At 40.7% G+C, this 22,637-nt stretch overlaps 2 long non-coding RNA genes across 2 annotated transcripts in view; one reads left to right on the top strand and one right to left on the bottom strand.

Annotated features, from left to right (window-relative positions):
* The first annotated feature begins 7,188 nt into the window (after positions 1–7,188).
* Positions 7,189–10,741, top strand: LOC118353262 (uncharacterized). Its single transcript, XR_004811918.2, has 2 exons — positions 7,189–7,695; positions 10,433–10,741. It is a non-coding gene; the product is annotated as an uncharacterized LOC118353262 (long non-coding RNA).
* LOC112645863 (uncharacterized) overlaps positions 7,266–22,637 on the bottom strand; it is a 31,464-nt gene continuing 16,092 nt past the window's right edge. The window contains exon 4 of the long non-coding RNA XR_007408150.1: positions 7,266–7,631. This is a non-coding gene — a long non-coding RNA (uncharacterized LOC112645863). The remainder of the gene's footprint in view (positions 7,632–22,637) is intronic.

Below are 22,637 nucleotides of genomic sequence, written 5' to 3'. Positions count from 1 at the left end.
TATATATGTGTGTGTGTACATATCTCACATCTTTTTTATCCCTTCATCCATCACTGGACACTTAGGTTGTTTCTGTATCCTGGCTATTATAAATAATACTGTAGTAAACATAGAGGTGCAGATATATTTTTGCGTTAGTGTTTTTGTTGTTGTTATTTTTAGTAGGCTCTATGCCCCACATGGGGCTTGAACTCATGACCCCAAGACCAAGAGTTGCATCCTCTACTGACTGAGTCAGCCAGGCACACCCCTGAGTTAGCATTTTTGTTTTCTCCACCAGGAAGTATTCTTAGGGCTTCACATATATTAACTCATTTAAGCCTCAGAACAACTCCACGAGGCAGATGCATTCTATGGATGAGCAAACTGAGGGAAAGCGAGTTTAATGACTTGCTCAGGATCACGTAGTTAGGAAGAGGTGAAGCCAGCTTTGAACTTGGGCAGTCTGGTTCTTGGTGGGTGCAGGAAAGACAGGAAGAAAGGTTATTTCAGCTTTTCCAGCCTCCAAAGTAGAGACAGGCAGGAAAAGAAGGGGTGGGAGATGTTGAATGAGTCACCTACGACATCTGCCAAATCTGGTCAGTTTTTTTTCCCCTCTGTTATTAACTGTCTCTTCCTGCCCGTCATGGCTTTGCAGATGATTCAAACGCTTCTCCAATGTCAGACTCATTGTTTCACACACCCACATCTTTCAGAAGATTTGCAATTTCATTTTGAAATTGATTGCATTGTCATCTCTGTAGTCACAGATGTCATCCGAAAACGGCAGATACATTTACGGTCCCTGACAGCCGATGAGAGACTGACCCCAGTCTTTGATTGATAACTAACTGGTGTGGATACTAGTGTGCTTGGGTAAGCTCAACAGATGGGCATCTCAAGAGCGTATTATCTACAATATATTTGCTTTCCTACATAACCTCGTAGCCCCAGATTCTTTAATAATGAGTACTAGATCACAAGAACTCCTTGGATATAGCACCGAAGTAACCTAATCCTTTCTTCCCTCCCCAACCCCATGTCTGCCTTAAGGAGGATATTCAAAGAATATGGGTTTAACAATGACAACAAGAAAACTCTGTAGGTTTGAGGTCCACTGAGCTCCCAGGCTCATCCATTCCTCAGGCCTCCAGGCCTCCAGGCCTCCCTTCTATCCCTGGCTGGGTGTGATGTCTGTCAGCGTCCTTAGACACAGCTGTCCTTAACCCACCGCTGCTGAGGCTCAGGAGCTGACCGCTGTTGCCGCCCCACTGCTGACTTACCTGCGCACAGATCCTCTACCTGTTGACGTCGGTGTCTGCTGAGCTGCTCTCAAGAGGAAGAAGGTCTTCTTACATGATGTTTCATAAGTCATTTTTTAAGTCCTGGAATAGTGACATTAACCTCTTGTGACTCCCTCAAGATGCTGAGACAACTTGTCCCTGCATAGATAAGGAAGAATTTGGGGTAGGACCAGACAGCATCTAACCCTCCATTAAAAGATAATTAAAAATCAAAAGCATGGGCACATGGGTGGCTCAATCAGTTAAGTGTCTGCCTTGGGCTCAAGTCATAATCCCAGCGTCCTGGGGGAGAAGTAGGCTCCCTGTGGGGTCCCAGGATCATGACCTGAGTCAAATGCAGACGCTCAAACACTGAGCTACCCAGATGTCCCTTCTTTATGATTTTCTTAATAACATTTTCTTTTTTCTACTTACTTTAAGAATAATGTAGATCATACATATAACGTAGAAAATATGTGTTAATCAACTGTTTGTTATCCTAAGGCTTCTGGGATAGAGTATAGTTTTGGATAGAGTCCAAAGTTACATGTAGATTTTTGACTGTGGGTGTCAGTGCCCCTAACCCCCGTGTTGTTCAAAGATCAATTGTGTATATATATATATGTTAAAGGTTTAATTTTACTCGTTAACCAATGAAGGAACCAGGCAGGCTTTGTAACAGATGTGTTTATAGATCAGAAATACTGAAATTGGGATGCCTGGGTGGCTCAGTGGTTGAGCATCTACCTTAGTTTGGCTCAGGGCATGATCCCAGGGTCCTGGGATTGAGTCCCTGCAGGGAGCCTGCTTCTCCCTCTGCCTGTGTCTCTGCCTCTCTCTCTCTCTGTCTCTCATAAATAAATAAATAAAATATTTTTTAAAAATAAAAAAAGAGAAATATTGAAATTACTATGTAAATAGAAGCAAACAGGTTTTTCCACAGGGGCTAGGAAAATCAACTGGACCTTTATCAGGACAAAATTTGCATGTTCATGAGAACATTTTGCATTACTATCAAATGCAAAAGTTGTAAAACAGCTCAAAGATGTTGAGAGATTAGAATCAGATAACCTGAGGCTGTCCTTCAGTTAGTGCCTGGTTTTCCCTGAAGCTAGATGCTTTTTCCAACCCTCACAGCCATCTCTCTCCCTTAATAGCCAGCAGATTCTGTGTGCCGTTCACAGTGGACAGCCTTAATGCCAGGTTCCTAGGATTAACAGGAGCTCCAACATTGTCTTTTTCCCCATTTCTCTCAGGGCCACTTGTTCCTTAGTAAACAGCGCTCCTGGGGGCCTGCCAAAGTTCTATTATGGGACATAGAGATCAGGCTTCCTCTGGGATGCCTGCTATAATTTGGATGCTTCATTTGTATTGTTGTATTGGGGGAGGGTGTTGCTTGAGGATTGGTGGGAGGCGGCTACAAAAAGACAGAACAGGATCAAATTGTGAAGCATTTTCTGTGCCACAGGACAGATTTTGATCTTGACCCCAAAGGCAATGGAGAATGCCACAGTCAGTCTTTTGAGTAGATCAATGCAGTGATCAGGGCTGGGTTTTGATTAGGTAACTGGAGGTGGCATGTAAGACACACCATAGAGAGGAAACCAAAGATATTTCAGGGAGTGGGTGGGGTGAGATGAAATGGAGATGGAAGCTAAATCTTAGCTTATGAAATTGTCTTGAGTGAACAAAATAACTTCTAGAGAATTTTCTGCCCATCACAAAGACACACCTTTCAGTCTTCTCTTTAAAATATCTCCAGATTTGTCTTGCTCTCCCTCCCTGCCTCCTTGGAACATCCCTTTCTACAACAGCCCCTAAGCTGGGGGAACACTCAGCCACTGTCCAACACTGTGACTCAGTCATGTCTGAAATGCTTACTAGGATTCATGCTCTTTGCAAAGAGCCCATACACTTTGAACCAGTGTGTCATAGGCAAATAAACCTGAATAAGTAAGGTAGGAAATTGATTTTACTCAGAATGTTGCAATAGGAACAGCCTTCTAGATGTCAAGATCACAGTCTCTCTGCAGAGTGGTTTTCCCCTAAGACTTTTATAGGGAAGAGTAGGCTCCTTATAGGTGGGGTGATTTTTTTTTTTTTTTTTTTTAGATTTTATTTATTTATTCATGAGAGACACAGAGAGTAGAGTTGCCTTTATCTTCAGGGGAAGCTCCAGCCAGTCGGCTGATCAAGAAATAATTTATATCTGTATCTAGTTAGTTGGGTTTTTTTTGGGGGGGAGGGGGTGGTGGTTAGGGGCCAAGGGTGGGCTCCCTTAAGATGGGTCACTTTGGCTTGCAGATTATGCTGAACTGAAAACAATCAAGGCTCCAAAGACTCAGGAAGAAACTTTTTGCTCCCCCACAATTGCCTAGAAGAATTTAGATAGACAACCTGCTCCAGAAAGAGAACTATCACCATAGATAACTACCTTATGGCATGAATTAGGCAGGATAGGGAGGAACCAAGCAAGGCCTGTTTGATCAAAGTCCTCTGTGTCCCATTGCTTCGGAGTGGCCCAGCAAACACTTGTTTATCAAACATTTACTCTTTTTCATCTTCCTGCAAATTGCATTCCTTCCCTTTGAAGTCCCAGACCCCTGCCACCTTCTCCTTAGATCAGAATGACATATGTACTCATTTGGCCTGAGTATCTGTGAAATTTCCATGTCTGTGTGGATTCCCCATACACGCAGAATTAAATTATATTTTCTTCTGTTAATCTGTCTCATGTCAATTTGATTCGTTGCCCAGCTAGAAGGACCTTGAGGGCAGAGGAAATCTTTCTTCCCACATTGGGGAAGGGTCAATTCATCCAATCATTTTTGAGACTAATAAAGAGACAACAGGCCCTAAAATGGAGTCACTTGTGCAAGACTGCATCACCAAACTGAGACTTCATTACTGACCTAACTCCAGTTTCAGCCTTTTCCAGGAATATAATCTTACCCAGTTGGTCTGGAATTTCCTGGTCAGCACTAGGGAGGAAATCTGCTTGATAGACCTCTGTCATCCTCCAAAGGAAGGTGACCTTGCCTGAAACAATCCATTCTTTGCTAGTAACATCCTTGACCCAACTATGTCTACCTATAAAAATCTCCCAATTTGTACAACTCTTTGGAGCAATTTTCTATTTGCTAGATGGAATGCTGCCCAATTCATGAATTGTTGAATAAAGCCAAATAGATCTTTACTCAACTGAATTTTGTTTTTTAACAAGGCAAAGAATAGGAATTTGAAGGGTCTGTATCTGGCTTTCTCATGGGTAAACAAGGGGGTGTCTACATACTTTATCCAAGGGGAAGGGTAGTTCTTTATAGGAGCCCTTTCTAGTAACACAGAAGGGTGGAGGATTTCAGGAAACAAAAGGTTGAGAAGATTAACCCTTTCCATTTTCCAGAAGAACAGGAATCAGGTAAAGTTCAGTGTTGTCAGTGATTACGGATTTTTAGATAAATTCAAACTCCAACCTTAGTGTAAAGAAATGATACATTATGTCCAGGAAGAAGTTGGAGTGCAGAAGCCCTGATTCCCAATATTGCAACTCACTCTTTTACAGAGGCTAAGAAATCCAAAGCCTCTCTGTACTACACAAGGCTCATTAACAAATGGATAGGGGTGGGCACTGATGTAACCTGGAGAGCATGTGCTCCATGGAAGGTGGGGAATGCTTCTGAGCTTTGTGTGTGTGGGAATGTGGGCCCAATATTGAAAGACCTTGTTTTCTTAATTTCAACAAGGGGTTCTGATTATCTGCTTGTTTATAATTCCACAAATAAATTTATTTATACAAAGTATCAAAAAATCTGATGGAAAACCAATTTGTTGTTAATTGAAGTATAGTTGACATCAATATTATATTAGTTTCAGTTGTATACAACATAGTGATTTGACATTCATACACATTAGGAAATGGTCACTACTTAAGTGTCATTACCATCTGTCATACAAAGTTATTATAATATTATTGACTATATTCCCTCTGCTATACTTTTCATCCCTGTGACTTATTTATTTTATAACTGCAAGTTTGTACCTCAGTTCCCTTCACCTATTCAGCCATCCTCTCACCTTCCTCTCCTCTGGCAAACCATCAATTTGTTCTTTGTATTTATGGGTCTGTATCTGTTTGATTTTGTTTGTTTTGTGTTTTGGATTCCCCATATAAGTGAAATCATATGATATTTGTCTTTCTCTGTCTGACTTATTTCACTTAGCATAATATCCTCTAGGTCCATCCATGTTGTCACCAATGGCAAGATTTTCAAGTAAAATCTCCTAATTTAAGAGTTGAAGTTATCATAAATTTCAGGAAAACACATCAGGAAAATGACAGGCTATCATTGCAACCTCTCATGCAGAAGTCATCCAGTTATGAACTCACCTGATCTTACTCCTTGAAACCACACATAAGGGCAGCCCAAGTGGCTAAGCGATTTAGCACCTGCCTTCAACCTGGGGTGTGATCCTGGAGATCCCGGATCGAGTACCACGTTGGGCTCTCTGCATAGAGCCTGCTTCTCGCTCTGCCCGTGTCTCTGCCTCTCTCTCTCTCTCCCTGTCTTTCATGAATAAATAAAATTAAAAAGAAAGAAAGAAAGAAAGCACCCATAAAGGAGGGCACAGCAGCAAAGACTGCAGGTTTCTTTTTCTTTTCTTTTTTTTTTTTTTTAAGATTTTATTCATTTGTTTGAGAGAGAGCATGCACACACAGAAGGAGAGGGAGAAGCAGACTCCTCACTGAGTGAGGGAGCTCCACCCAGGGCTCAATCCCAGGACCCTGAGATTATGGCCTAAACTGAAGGCAGATGTTTAACCAATTGAGCCATCCAGGTGCCCCAATGATTGCAGGTTCCACAGAGGGGTTGACTGATGGCTTAGGGTTCCCCAGCTGGTAAATAGCCTCGCTTGAGTGGAAGCCAGCTCTCCATGACTGTGCCTGAAAATGCTGGGTACCACACACCCTCCCTTATAGTTCTGTCCCAAGTCTCCATTTCTATTAATAGAAAAATGGGAGGGGGTAGATGTTGTATGGGATAGTCATCATCTTTCTTTCTTTCTTTCTTTCTTTCTTTCTTTCTTTCTTTCTTTCTTTCTTCTTTCTTCCTTCCTTCCTTCCTTCCTTCCTTCCTTCCTTCCTTCCTTCCTTCCTTCCTTCCTTCCTTCCTTTCTTTCTTTCTTTCTTTCTTTCTTCTTTCTTTCTTTCTAGATTTTATTTATTTATTCATGAGAGACAGAGAGAGAAAGAGAGAGAGAGAGAGAGAGAGAGGCTGAGCAACCCGGACTGCCCTTTTCTTTCAATTCTAATGTTCTGGCACCTTCTTTAATTCTACTTCTAATTCCACTGAGGAATTCAGCAGGTTTGTAAGTTATATCCTGGCTCACTCCTTTTAGAAAATAAATTTTTCATTATTCATTCTCAAGCTGGTCATCTGTTTTTTTCAGAAGCTGCTGTCTCTCCATGTGTAGAATCTGAAATGACAATCAGGATCTTAAGAGAGATGAAGGTGAAGAATAGGCCAAAAAAGGAATAATTATTTTATTGGCCAGCTGGCTAAGAAGCAAGACAAAAATCAGTTATAAATAACAATGGTTTTGAGTTAACTTTTCTCTTATCATCAAGATAAAACTCAGGTTGACCATGTCCAGAGATAGGATAAGTTTTCATTTCCTTTCAGTATCACATGGGTAACAATTTCCCAGCTGGTTATTCTATTTATCTGGCTCTTAAAAATATCCGCCGCAACTAGCCTCAGAAAGCCTCAGAAAAGATGGCTCTTCAAAAAGTACATTTCATCAAATGGGAGCTTTTCTTCCTTCCTTCCTTCCTTCCTTTCTTTTCTTTCTTTCTTTCTTTCTTTCTTTCTTTCTTTCTTTCTTTCTTTCTTTCTTTCTTCTTTCTTTTTTTCTTTCTTCCTTCCTTCCTTCCTTCCTTCCTTCCTTCCTTCCTTCCTTCCTTCCTTCCTTCCTTCTTTCTTTCTTTCTTTCTTTCTTTCTTTCTTTCTTCTTTCTTTTTCTTCTTTCCTTCTTTTCTTTTTTAAGATTTTATTTTTAAGTTATCTCTACACTCAACATGGGACTCAAGCTTACCACCCTGAGAGCAAGAATCATACACTCCACCATCCAAGCCAGCCGGGTGCTGCCATTGAGAGCTTCGTGTCTTCTCTTGTCTTGTTATATTCTCTAGGTTCCTGTGAAAACTTTCAGAATTAACTGATGTAACAAGATAATGACATTAGCTCAAATGGTTTCTGTTTCCTCTTTACCGTGCTTCGCAAGGAGAATTTTATTTTTCCGTACTGCGTGAGCAAAGTTTGAGAATCTGGGAAGATAGCCAAGAAACATCGCCCTCTGAAAAAACAAAGGCTGTGAGAATAAGAAGAATGGCATTAACTGACCCTGTGGAAATAACACATTTAAGTGATGATGGGTAAGTGGGAAGCATTCCCCTAGAGCTATGTTTCTCAAAGTGAATTGTAAATAGAAACCTATTAGAAACAATTTCTGGATTAAATAATATTGAAACACATTCACTCTCATAGGGTTTCTCAGAAACTTTGATATATTGATGTAAATGGTGAATTTCGAAGAGAAGCTATAGTATGTAGTATTTTCCAAATGTATTTTACTATGGAATCATTTTTTGTACACTAATCAACTTTGGCAAGCTCTATACTGGAGTATTTTCTTAATTTCAACAAGGGATTCTGATTTTCTGCTTGTACGTATTCATATAAATAAGTTTATTTATACAAATAAATATTTATACAAGTATGTCTATACACACGGTTATTTATACAAATAAATTGTAACATGTCTCAATACTTACAGTTTGAGAAGGAGAGCTGAAAAGAGAATTAGACTAGGTGTTTCTCTCTAATGGGTAGGTACTAGTTTGTGAAGGCTGCCGTAACAAAGTACCACAGACTGGGTATCTTAAACAACAGAAATTAATTTTTTCCTGGTTCTGGAAGCTACAAGCCCAAGATCAAAATCAGTAGGGTTGGTTTCTTCCTCCTTGGCTTGCAGATGGCCTCCTCCTCCCTGTGTCCCTCTGTGATCTTGCTTTTGTGCTTGTTTGTATACAAATGCCCTCCTTTTATAAGGACAACAATCATATTGGAATGCTGCCTACCCTAAAGACTTTCTTTTACCTCAGTTACCTCTTTAAGGCCTCACCTCCAAAAATAGTTACACTCGGAGGTACTAAGGGTTAGGACTTCAACAAATGAATTTTGAGGGGACACGATTCATCTTCTAACAGTGGACTAGGAACATAAATTACCACAAGCTGGCTACATACTCCCTTGAGATGATAATATTCTTTGCATCCCACCCCAGTCCTTCTGGAGCAGGCTTTTGAACCTGAGGTGAGCCTCAGAGGATCTTCCAACTGGGAGGAACCAGCTTCACAGCCAGACACAGTCTGTTTGACCACTCTATTTCCCAAGAAACCTAATACATTAGCCTGCTGCTTTGTGAGCTCATCTCTTGAAAGTTTGGTTAAGATGACTCAGTTTCCCTGGGCCTGATCACACCTAACTGGATAGATAAAATGTGGTTTTTAAACTAGCTAAGCTAGGAGCTAGATGTTGTCCCTGCTGTGTCTCTACCAGGAGAGCCAAGAAAAAGGATTGATCTTTGACTGAGGGTCAACTATGTAGCAGGGGCTGTGTATAATAACAGCCCACGTGTCCTGAACTGTGTTGAACATTTTCCACCAGCATCATCTCAGCTATTGCTTACAACATCTCTTTGCGATAAAGGTACTATGATCACCTCTGGATTAAAGATGAGGAAATTGAATTCTACTTCTGAAACTACTGATATAGTATATGCTAATTAAATTAAATTCAAATAAACTTTTTTAAAAGATGAAGAAATTGATTTCTAAAGGTACTTATCAGTTATATAGCTAGGATAAAATTTGAAGCTTCCAAATTATTAGCTACAATCATGCATATAGCTTATTGATCTCACTTGATTTGGGGAAAGCAAAAACTGTTCCTCTATCCTCTTATGTTCTGAAACGAGGACAAGTTCTGATTTAAACTGATGAAAGAGATTAACAAGAGAAAAGGCAGACAGATTTTATTAATATGTCTATATGCATGGGGACTTCACAGGAAATATGTGAAAACCCAAAGAAGTGGTTAGATTTGGGGGCTTATCTATTATTTTAACAGAGAATCATAACTCGCAGAGAAGTGATTAGATAAAGGAAAGTGGTGTTTGGGGCTCTGGAGGACAGTAAAGTGTAAGTTGACTGAGGACTGTGCGGAAGACAAGGGTGGTTGAGTAAGATTTGCTATGCTGGGCAGCCCCTGTGGCACAGCGGTTTGGTGCCGCCTGCAGCCCAGGGCGTGATCCTGGAGACCCTGGATCGAGTCCCACGTCAGGCTCTCTGCATGGAGCCTGCTTCTCCCTCTGCCTGTGTCTCTGCCTCTCTCTCTCTCTCTCTCTCTGCATCTCTATGAATAAATAAATAAAATCTTTAAAAAAAAAAAAAAGATTTGCTATGCTGGCTCCAACTCCAGGTGCCCTCTCCGATGATTATGCTGGTTCTCTTCCTGGGATGGAAGGGAGGAGCACCTTTACAAATGGAAATTTACGTCACTTCTGTGAAGGGGAATTTATGCCCTACTTTTAGGCAGAGAGGGAGAGGGCAGAGAGCTCTTCTTATGTCTGCTGTTCTTCAATTGCCTTTAGCTTAAAATAATAAAAATAAGTCTTATGCCAAAGCGACACATTTTGAGATGAAATATCTGGATCCCCTTCAGTTTCTACGACCCTTAGAGAGAAAGAAGGAAAAATGAAGGCAGCAGTTGTCCAGGGCTATATGATTAATAAGCAGAAACTAGACTTATAAATGGATCTGACTCCAGAAGCACCAGTATATGTACTATATAAATAAAATGTTTTAAGTAAACATTTTGTTTCAGAATGATTTTAGATTTACCGAAAAAAAAATCACAAAGATAGTGTAGAGTTTTCATATACTCTGCACCCAGGTTCCCCTATTATAAACATCTTACATTAGTGTGGTACATTTGTTATAAATAACAAATCAATATTGATACGTTATTATTAACTACAGTCCATCCTTCATTTAGATTTCCTTAGTTTTTTTATCTAATGTCTTTTTCCTGTTCCACGATCTCATCCAGGATGCCACATTGCAGCTGGTCGTGTCTATCTTAGACTCCTCTTGGCTGTATCAGTGTCTCCGACTTTCCTTGTTTTTGATGGCCTTGACAGTTTGGAGGAGTACCAGTATTTTGAAGAATGCCTCTGAGTTGGGATCCATCTGATCTTTTCTCTGTGATTAGACTGGGGTTAAACGTTTTGGGGAAAGGCCATGGAGGAAGAGTGCCATTTTCATCACATCAGACCAACAGTCGCCCTATCGACACGACTTATCACCGTTGATGGATGTCAGGTTTCTCTACTGCAAATAAAGAGAATTTTTAAACTGCCTTTTCCTCCTGGTATTACTTCATTCTCACATTTCTGTACAGCAGGAGTCTCGAATCCTGTGCTTTTATAGTAACTCCATTGTGTTGACGTACCCTGTAGTGATTACTTGTCATTCTGCTATTCAGGTGAGGGATCCCGTTCTTGCTTTTGTCCTTTGTGAGTGAGTTTTTGTCCTTGCGTGTGCATGCGTGTGCATACGTGTGCATGTAAAAGGGAGTAAGTGGCTTATTGGTGGTTTGTTAATTCATCTAAAGACTCTGCTGACCAGAATCTAAGAATTCTAAGAGGGCTCCAGACCAGTGTTTGAGCAAGTAACAAGCAGAAGGGTCTTAGTAAGTGACCACGCTGGGGCATTGAGGGGAGATGAGACGATTAGAAAAACTTCCTGTGGGCCTCAGTTTTCTAAGTGATGAAATAAGTTGGAAAAGATGGATTCTGTGAATTCCAAGATCACTTCTCACTCTGAAACCAGGGATCTGTTGTCTGAGGGCAGGAAAATAAGGTGGGTTCTCTCTTCCTGTATCAACTTTATTTCTTTAGTAGTTCATTAAAAGCTAAAGCATTAAAAAGAAGCCTGATTCCTAGTCTCTGGAGGTATTTCTTTGGCTGGAGTCTCTGGTTTAATGAAGATATAAACATTCTTGTGGGAACAGATCCCAGCTCGTTGCTTCGCCCACACTTGCTTCCGCAAAGAAACTACTCCGTTCATTCTCAGCCTCTGCTGTGTTTTCTACATCTTTCTTGCTCCTTTGCGTACAGCTGCGGTGAGAGAGACTTAAAAGGTTTATTGTTCATCCTCTAGGAGCATTTTTCTAAATCGAGGTGGAACACACTCAGTACATAATCCCCTTTCTGGCCAGAGCTGTCCTCATTTCTGCATTTATTTTAAGGTAAAAGTCAAAGTCCAAAATTTTTCATTCTTGCTTTATGGACCTGAGAAAAATCACAGTTCATTCTTTTGTGTCTTTGGTCCTTTGCCACAAAATGAAACCTTGTGGAATTTATGCCTTTTGTTTTTTTTAAGTTTAAAAAATTAAATCCTATATGCTAATTCAATCACACTAAATATTGTATACTGTTGCAATATTTCCTTCTACAAAATACCCTAACCCTTTTCTATAGAACAATTAACTTTTATAAGTTAGCAACTTATCCATTTTAACGGACACCGAGCATGCTACATTTTGACTCCTGGTAGAAAAGGAAAAATCTAGGAAAATGTCATCATGCTCCAGTTTGCCTTGCACTCATTTCCCCTCTTTGGAAATGGAGAATTAAGGTTATTCTTCTATCAATTTTTCCTTGTTTTTCTGTAGCCCCATTTAAGGAAAAAAAAACTTTCATTTTGTGTGTTGTCAATTCCTCCGGGTTCACTTACATCAGCTTTGGCTGGGGTGATGTTTAAAACATTTCAGAGGGGTAAATAATTTATTTGAAAGCTAGTGGAGAAAGGCACTTAGAAAAATTAAACCAAGTGAGTGAATTTGAAAGAAAAGATGTTACTGGGAACCAAATAGCTTAAAGGCCAGGGAGGGATCTCCATTTCAAAAGCAAAAGTAAATGTCATTTAAGTCTTACCTTCATACATATTTTTTCATGAATCTTGTTTGAATGGATCGATACAGATGTAAATATGTCTGAATAAGTAAGTATGTCTTTAAAATGTTGGCTTAAAGAAATTCTTCTAAGCTTTGCTACTGTCTTGTGACATGTTTATATCATATTACTGTTGTGAATAGTTTCACTAGCTTTTTAAATCACTAAATACCTTTCATGCCCAACTTGTACAAGTTCTCCAGGATTTTGCAAAAAATATCCTGGACTTTTTCTATATTTATTTTTATTTTAGACTCCCCATATCTTATTCTACTGTAATCATGTCTAGAACAGATTCTATTACATTTAACAAATTTTCCACTTTGTAGCAACTTTCATGGGGGCAGGGATCTGTCCTCAAAGTTTTTCAAGAAACATTCTTGTTGATGTGCCAGAAAAAGCCTGAGGTCCTGATTGAATGATTCGTCCCAATGCACTCAAAAGGAGGAGCTGAAGTAAAAACCAGGAGGTTTGTTGGATTTTTGTGAGCAATTAACCTTCACTGGGCATCTACCAAGCTCTCTGTAGGCATGGCTGGAACTGCAAGAGATTTCAAGCCTTGCCCTTGCCCTTGGGAACTTATGGTTTAGTGTGTTCTGCTTCTCATTTTAATGTCATGACCTGCATATATTATTTACTTGAAAATAGTCCCAAAGACCAAAACAATTGAAAGGCAACTGAGTTCACTGTATTTTATAACTTGGAGGTCTGAAAAGGTAAAAGATGCAGTCAAAATCTGTTCAGTGAAAGGTTTTGGCTAGAACCTAGCAAGACTGTGGGGTGAGCGAATCGGTCTGTGGATGTTCTTTTTTCCCTACACCTCCTAAATGTAACGCCCTCCTATACACCCTCTCCTTCCTCTGACTATGGCCAAATCTGTCCTGTATCCTCCTACTCTTAAGATATCAGTGATTGATATGGAACTGCTGAATTTGCTCCTCCCCCAAGGTGGCATTGTCTAAACACAATAGAACTGAATATAATAGAACTGAACCTATTGCATTGCCCTGGAGAGCCTTTTAAAAATGCAGATTTTTGATTCACCTTGTATATTGTGAATTAGATCCCCCTGGGATGGGGCCTGGAAATCTATAGTTAAAAAAGCTTCTCAGGTGATGCTGACATACAGCCTTGTTTCAGGACCAATTCTCAAGGGGTATTTTTCATTTGCATGTCAAAGGGATAGAACTAGAAGGCATCTACCAGCTGTTCTGGGAGGAGCAGTGAACAGAGATAATTGTGGGACCCATAGTAAGAACAAATTTTGATGTATATGTGATTGTGAATCATATGTATTGCAAATTAAACTGTTTTTATACTGTTTATTATTATAAATACATCTCCATGCTAAAAATAAAAAAGGTCAAAACATGTATTTGGATATAAGATGAAAAGTAACTTTCCCATGATGCCTTCCAGAACTTGTCTATTCTGCCTAAGAACTTTTCTATTCTCATTCCTGACTGTGGTCTATGGAGATCTGAAAAAATACAGATGTCTGACCCCTCCCCCAGAGCTACTGAATCACAATGCCTAAGAATCTGAGCAGCTGTAGTTTTAAATTTGTAATTTTAAAACTCCACAGCTGATTCTGATGCGCAGCTAGATTTGAAATCCAGTGGTTCATCTGCTCCTTTATCACTTATTTATAAGGTCATCAGGCATTTGGTTTTGCTGGGAGTCTTTATTTTTATCCTAAGATCCTCATCTTGGGCTCTAGGGAGAATTCACACAAATCTGGTCAAGAACCTACTTGCCCCACAACTGTTTTTATGTAACAGTGGATCTTTTTGGCTGTAGAGGAAGCATCATGCAGGAAACATTTGAGAAAATGTGATTGTGAAATCATGGGAAGAGTGGTAACATAAATCAGAAGAAAAGAAAAAACTACCCATAAACCCTCCATAAGCCACTGCAATAAATCAAACGACTTTCGTTTTTGCTCATGACTTTTCTATCTGTGTAAGCATGGACACATAAACAATGAAAAAGTTGATGGGCTCTCCCATGTATGTTTGCATCTCTCTGAGGTCAGACCAAAGTAATGAAAGAGTTGGTATTTCCAGATGCTCAAGCAATTATCCCAAATTATTTGGCTTTGAACTTTCTAAAAAGACAAAAATGCTTTTCACATTCTCTACCAGAAGCTAAATGGGACGGTGTTTTATTCTCAACCCAGCTACTTAACATCCCCCAAGAATGTATTTTACAGTTCTTTCAAAGTCTGTTTTCCTAAAGTTTCAAATCTATCTTTTTTCTTTCTTTTATTAGAAGCTGATGAGCATCCAAAAACTGATGGCATATTGGAGCCTTTGTCTTACAGTATACAGCTCTGAGTTTGGATTTTGTAGGCATTTACTTTCAAATCTAAATATTTCCTCAGTTGATCTGCCTATAGGTCCTAAAAGACATAAGTGACAATAAATATCTTAAAACCCAGAATTTTTTCTTTATCGTGTGAAGACTTGATCACCCTCACGATTGGAGTTTGTATCATATATTTGTGTTTTCTTATCCTTAGACATATGGCTAAGCAACTTTATCAAACCCACAAGGCTTTTGAGTAATGTGAGCCTCTGTGATTCCCTCAGGTTCTGTTTGACGCCATCAATATTTCATTGTTTACCGTTTGCTTCATGGTTTGGCACTCTTCCTATCCTCCTCCCAGCCCAGCAAAACTGTAGTTCCAGCAGCAGCTTCGGGGAATGAGGCCCGTGAGGCTGGTTGGGGCCTTCTGAAACACAGCCACAGGAATAGGCACCTCAACTTTAGTTTAAAGTGAGTCCTTTGGATTCTGTGGCCCATGAAAGAGTGTTTTGGAAGTTGGAGTTGAAATATGGGACACCATGCATTTTATACAAAGAATCCTCTCTGATTTACTTGGAACTTCAGTGTTTCTGACATAAAACTGTGACCTTTAGAAGATCAAACTGCATGAAAATATGTTTAAGGATTTATAAGAATGTTCTTGATACAGACTCTAAAAACAATAAGTGAGTTTAATTAGAAACTGGTTTTATAAATTTACAGGGTACATTTCTTTGACTACTTGCCCAACACAAAGTCAGACAATACAAAGTGGGATTTTTATTCTGAAGTTGCCTTGGGCATCCAATAAAAATGTCTTAATTATCACTGACTTGGATGGCTTTTGTCCCTATGTGCTACACAATAGGCCTTTTAGGCTACCTTTCATGCCAGTAATAAGAAAACTCGATTGTCATTCTCTGAAGAGGGCTCCTCATTAAGAGCAAATACAGCTTGGCCTTTGATGCCTAAACTGATACCTATTGCCCCCAGGGCCCTTTTCTGTCTTGGGGATCAGTGTGCTTGAATCCACCGTGCATGTTGTTGTCTTTGTGTACTAATGGCCTGGGTGCAGTTAGCATATATGTTTGGTACTCAGGAATGCTCCCATACTTGGGTGAGAGGAGTGGTATAGACAATACTACACACCTAGATGTAGTATTGTCTGAGTATGCTCTCAGGCCTACCATAGCCTTCTTCATCTCGGGGTAAGGCCATTCCCAGGGGAACTCCGCTCTACCACATGATGTGCACTCCTTTATTCCCCAGAAAGTCATTGTCTTTTCCTATTCTGTTTAATACCTAGTTAGCCACCAAAACAGGGATAGTATGTATTTGTGGACAGTACGCTGTGGCATATTGGGCATGCTGCTGCTATACTTTGGCCCTGATAACTGGGGACCTTTGTAGGCATTTGATCATCAAGGTTTATAGTAATCAGTTAGCTAAAAGCTGTACACTACACAATTTGATGGCCCACTAGAAAGTATTTCCTGGAAGTTCCTAACTTAATATCTTTGGTAGTAGATGTAACCTGGAAAATAAGAGCCAAAAGATGTAGGAACATGACTAGGGTTCTATTTGGTTCCTAATAATTGGTTCAGTTCATTATGTCAGGTACTAAAATGTCACCCATAGCAATGCCACTCAGATCTGCAGATTTCCACTTGTCCTTGTCAGACTCTAAAAGCAGAGATGATCTTGGCAAACATATGGCTTTACCTTTTGAGGCACCCAATATAACTGTGCTAGGAGACAATATCCTTCTGTTGCTCTGAGCCACACTAAAGGCATCAGTGTAATATTGGATTTCTCCTGTTGCACAAACCCATTTATTCATTCCTTTACCCCCAGCTACTATTTCCTCTTCTTTGCATGTGTCATTTATTTTTACCCAAACTTTCCCACCATTTGAAGGGATGCAGGGTTTAGTCCATGTGCTGGTGCTAAAGGAGTGCTTCCTCCTTGATCCACTCCTCTTCACACACAGTAGGGTTAATAGGTAACTAGTAGACTTTGTAGAGCATTGAGCAACACAACTGCATTCATAGTCAACTTGAATTCTGCCTGATGGAATGAGACACAATGCAGCCCATAGGCCCTTAGGCATTCTGGCATACAGATTAAGGAGTATAGAGTTTCTTGATAGGGATCATCTCTCCTTCCTCCTGCTTTTGTACCCACAATTGTAGTTCTTAACCCAGAATGATCACCATCAGTTAGGAAAAAAGAAAGTTGAGGGGATGTGGGAATAATTATATAGACATACTAGCATCCTCCCCATCTCTTATCCCCCAAATCCTCCAAAGGAGCAGAGGAATCTAATGAACAGGGAGCCCTCCTTGGCTCTCCACATGTTGAGTGTGAGCACACACTCATGAAGGTTGTGTGAATCAGCCTTTCATGTCTTTATCTCTCCAATTTTAGGCAGTGAATGTTCAATTATCCCTGCCAACTCTATCAAACCACTACCCTGAGAATGATAAGCAACACAATATGTCCATTTCTGTGAGATCTCTTTGCCCACCCTTGGACACTGGGCTGTAAAGTGCATTCCTTGGTCTGAAGAAACGCAGCTTAGCAGTCCAAATTGTACAGTATCTTCTGCTCTTGTCCTTTTATAGTGTTTTGAGCACTTGCATTAACACTGGATATGCAAAGCCTGGTCCAAATTAAGTGTCTATTCCATCAGGACCAATTTATAGCCTCCCAGCACTACTGGCAATGACCCAATATATCTGCTTGCCAGTTGCGCACAGAAGTCTTCTCCCTGGGAACCTGCCCCACAGCCTCTTGTAGTTTCTGTCTTCCCAGCTGGCAGACGGGACAGTTCTGGTTGGCATTTTGTGCCTCTGGGGGTGCAAGAGGAATATGTTGATGATCAGCCCATCTCTGTATTGCTACATTGGACCCAGCTGAACACCTCAGGTGAATGCACCAAGATAACCAATCACCTTCCAATCTGAGAAAGAAATTCTTCTAATGGGCATTGACATGTCCTATTTAACAAACCCCTTATATTCCCATATGGCTGTGTCCCATATAGATATACATTTAATAATCCAATATTTCATTGTCCATCTGCCTGACTGTATGGCCAAATCGTTGGCCACTACTGATGGGCCAGATACACTCTGATTTCTGGGTTCTTACTGTAGTTCGATTCCTCCATCAATGCAAGGAAAATAGATGTAATCCAGCTCACTGAGCTGATTGGTTCTCACCTTCTTCAACTGTAGTTTTTCACCAGCTGGTCACAGTCCACGGCCTTATAAATAGGATGCTTGTGCTGTAGAACTGCCATCCATAAACCACAGCTTTTTGCTAGTTAGTCAAGAGCCATTTGTATGACACCACTAATGTGTCAATAGTATCTGGTGGCTCCTCAGACGGTTCCAAAGTTGGCCTTGCAGAGATGAGACTACCCACTCCTGAATAAAGAGAAACTCCTTTCATTCCTCCAGTAGCATGTTCCTGAATAAATCATTTCCATTTTATTATGAAGCCTTCTATGGCACTGATTTCCTTATTGGAATGTTTCTATGACATCATTCAAGATATTACACATATTTCAGGTTTCAATAATATTTTATGTCCTTCAGTCACAGAGTCAGTTTCAATTAATGCCTGATAATAACAAGCCAATAACTGTCTCTTGTATGACATGTACCATACTGTTGCATCTGGAAATGTTCTAGCTCCAAATCCCAGCAGTCACCCTCAGGCAGTATTCACAGGCTATTGCCGTAAGCAAAAGTATGTATTAAGTGTGAGTTTGCAGATACTTCCACGATCATATCTGAGTGTGAATCATGAGGGCCCAATATTGATCAGGCTATTACTTTTTGCTCTTCTGAAGTCTCCCATTCAAACATGACCTTCTTTCAGGTAGTTTTATAATAGGAGTAATGCTCCCAGATGTGGAATCTGTGCCCTCCAAATCCAAGCACCACAATAGGCACTGTGCTCCTTACTTGGTTCCAGGGTAGGCAATGACAGCTGTTGGTTTTTAGTTGTCTGAAGAATGTCAAAGGTGGCTCTTGCCCACGTTACTCCTAATAATTTTGCTGTTTGGGTAAGCGCTGGGAACTTTGCTAGTTTTGTCAACCAGCCTGTTAATCAAGTATATCACCATTTCATTTAAGTAGTCTTGGCTTGTTCCTCAGTTTCTGATACTATCATGATATCATCAATGCAGTATATTATCAAACCAAATTGTGGCAGTAAGCTGGTGACTTTAAATAACCCAGTGGCAATGCAGTAATTGTAAACTGGCATCCTTCTCATATGAAGGCAAACGGTGGTTGGCTCTTTTCTGAGATTGTGATCAAGAAGAAAGCATTTGCAAGATCTAGAACCAAGTACCAATATCTTTGGATTATGTTTTTTGGACTGTTGAAACCACCCTGGGGACGGCTAATGCTGTAGGTGATACTACTTTATTCAAGCCTTGATAATCTACTGTTAGTCTCTATGAGCCATTTCTCTTTCTCATGGGCTGCACAGGGCTAACCTACAGAGAAGTCATTAATTAAAGTGGAAATCTCTTTTGTCCACTAGGCATCCAATAGCTGTGTCATATTAACAACCTGTATGGGCACCAGCAAATCTATAGGTTCTCATTTAGCCTGTCCAACTAATAATAGCCAAAGGTCACACTTAAATGCCTTCAGTTCTACAATACAAGATACAAGCAGTGTTCCTCAGTCAGACATAATATCCATCCCCATAGTACATCTTGGAAAAGGATACACAGCTGTTCAAACAGTCCAAATTATCATCCAATTCTATCCAATTCCATTAATTCCATCACTGTTGCATCTGCCTATGCTCCCAAGCGAACTGTGGCCCCCTTTAGGACCTCACGAATAGGTTTTGAAATTACACAGTGGGATCCTACATTAAAGTGTCCCAGGAAAAGTTTTGTTCACCCCCTGGCCATTTTAGCCACATGTGTGCACATGGCCTTGGGTCCCTGAAGCTAGGGATCAGGCTAAGACACCCCAGTACTTTTATCGATCTTCACCCTGGTTAATTTGCCTGACCATTGCCACCAGTGATATGATATCATGTTATTTATTGCCATCTTGGCCTTCCAGGCCTTAAATTTTCTCCAAACCAGTGTAAATAGAGTGGATTTGTTTAGGGCCCTTCAATGTTGGGTCATCAGCAGGAGCCACTCAATTTCCCATAGTGTAGCATTAAGATCTGTGTTTCAACCTCATCAGTGTCCTCCATATTGATTAATTCCATTTCCTAATAATTACTTAAAGACTTCTACCTTGCTGGGACTCATCCTTTGACTATCTTCCCTTTCCCCCATTCTTTTCTGAATGGGCCTAATTTTCTTAGACTACATACAGGTAAGCTGAGTAAACAACTCTGATATGGTTTCTTGGACTGTTGCTTGCTTTTGCGACAGTATGTTTATATGGAGTATCTATGCAAGTGGGCTCCCTTAATCATAGTATTTGCTTTGACCTGGGTAAGGGACATATCAAGTGGATGAACATCCTGATCATCATAAAGCCAATTCAGCATGGATTGCATATGCAGCCTATGAGCTGCCTCATCTGGGCAGCATTTAAGGATCAGAACCACCAATTTACCTTCTCAGGGTAAACCAACTTTACAGTGGTTTTTATCCAGTCTACCAGGCTAGTTATCCCTTCTGGAACAACCTGCTTTGTGTTTGGATCATGTACCACCATGTCTGATTGTTCAATAATGAGTTGTGGGTCTTGCATCAGCCAAACATGCTCTTGCACTCTGCTGTATTCAAAATCAAGAAGACTGTTCCTCAGTTAATCACGCTCACATCTATTTTATTTTATTTTATTATTTTTTAAAGATTTTATTTATTTATTCATGAGTGACACAGAGAGAGAGAGAGAGAGAGAGAGAGGCAGAGACACAGGCAGAGGGAGAAGCAGGCTCCATGCAGGGAGCTCTATGTGGGACTCGATCCCGGGTCTCCAGGATCACGCCCTGGGCGGAAGGCAGGCGCTAAACCACTGAGCCACCCGGGCTGCCCTCACATCTATTTTAGTAAAAATTCTCCAGGAAGCTGATGATAGCAATCTATAAAATGAGACAGCTCCTTCACACCATATCCTCTGGTTCAGTAGTTTGTTGGTTTTGTACACCCTCAACACCCTCTTCCCTTCACCATTTGGACTGCTTTCTTGGTGTCTAGAGGTTGTAGAGGTGTTACTGTTGTTTGAGCATAATTTGTCCCTTTGGCAGTGGTCATGAGGCTAGCAACCATAGTTCTGGCCAGCCAAATTCAAGTGTGGCCCAGCACCAGGATTAGCCACAATGGTCCCCTTTATTTTTATTAATTAATTAATTAATTAATTATTAATGAGAGAGAGAGAGCGCACAGCAGAGACAAAGGCAGAGGGAGAAGCAGGCTCCATGCAGGGAGCCTGACATGGGACTTGATCCCGGGTCTTCAGGATCAGGCCCTGGGCTGAAGGTGGCACTAAACTGCTGAGCTACCCGGGCTGCCCAACCCCCCTTTACTTTTACTTTAGTTCTTACAGGTAAAAATAGCCAGGGGATTGTATATTAAGCTTCTTTCTCATCATTTTGGATTTTTCCCCTTGTACCCAGGGAAGCCAGCTCTTTGGGAATTTGGTCTATCATTTCTAAATTCCATTGGTAACCTTTACCTCCAGTAACTGATGGCAGTGTAGCTGCTGTCTCCTTTCTGTTATGAGAGATGAGACAACTAAAGTGCAGAGAGGTTAGGTAGCTTGCCTAAGGTCACACAGCAAAAGAATGACAGAGCCAGTATTTGAAACCAGGCTTATCTGACATCACGGTCTTGCCTTTAACCTCTAGCAAAACTCCCTCCTACAAACAGATTCTAAACCTTAAAAGCTGGCAGCTTCTCCTATTCCACTGGCCATTTCTTAGATTATTTCATAGGGATTCCCTCTTTCTGAACATTCCCTTCTCCTCCTCTTTTTGTGATGGGGAGTCCATCTTGCTCAGCTTCAGGTATGTGTTGAGGAACAGGAACATTGTCTGGGCTCTCTGGGCCTCTTCTGTTTCTACTCCAGGGCCTCTTCTGGGGAGGAAGTGATAGTTTAAACAGATCAGTGATACTTAAATTTGGCTGCAAGTTGAAATTACTTGGAGAACTTTAAAAAATGCTAATGTCCAGTTCCATCCTAAAGAGTCTGATTTAATGGGTTGATTTCTGTCTTAGTTTATTCAGGCTGCTAAACAGAATGCCATAGACTGAGTGGCTTGTAAAGAATAGAAATGTATTTCTTATCATTCTGGAGGCTGGGAAATCCAAGATCGAGTCATCAGCAGATTCAGTGTGTGGTAAGAGCCTGCTTCCTGATTTATAGATGGGTGTGTTTTTGCTGTGTCCTCATATGGTAAAAAAGGGTGTAGTAGCTCTCTGGGACCTCTTTCATTAAGGGCACTAATCCCATTTAAGAGGGCTCTACCCTCATGACCTAATCACCTCCCAAAGACCCCACTTCCAAATAGCATTACACTGGGGATGAGGCTTCAACATAGGAATTTTGGGGACATATAAACATTCACTCTCTAGCAGTTTTTTTGTGGGTTGAATGGTGGCTCCCAAAAAGGTATGTTTACTTCCCAGAACCCGTGAATGCCACCTCATTTGGAAAAGGGTCTTTGCAGATGTAATTAAGTGCAGGATATTGAGATGAGATCATCCTGGATTATCTCAGTTGACCCTAAATCCACTGACAAGTGCCCTTAGGACACCAGGGGAGAGTCACAAGGAGAAGAGGAGGAGGCCTTGCGAAGATGGAGTGGAGATTGCAACCATGCAGCCACAAGCCAAAGCATACCTTGAGTCACTAGAAGCTGGAAGAGTCAAGGAAGAATTCTCCAGAGCCTTGAGAGGAAGTGCAGCCATGCTGATACCTTGATTTCAAACTTCTAGCCTCCAGAACCATGAGAGAATAAATTTCCCTTGTGTAAAACATCATGCTTGTGGTA

Source organism: Canis lupus, chromosome 34 (assembly GCF_003254725.2).
Source record: "Canis lupus dingo isolate Sandy chromosome 34, ASM325472v2, whole genome shotgun sequence".
Classification (NCBI taxonomy): Eukaryota; Metazoa; Chordata; class Mammalia; order Carnivora; family Canidae; genus Canis; species Canis lupus.
This window is presented reverse-complemented; position numbering and strand designations above follow the sequence as displayed.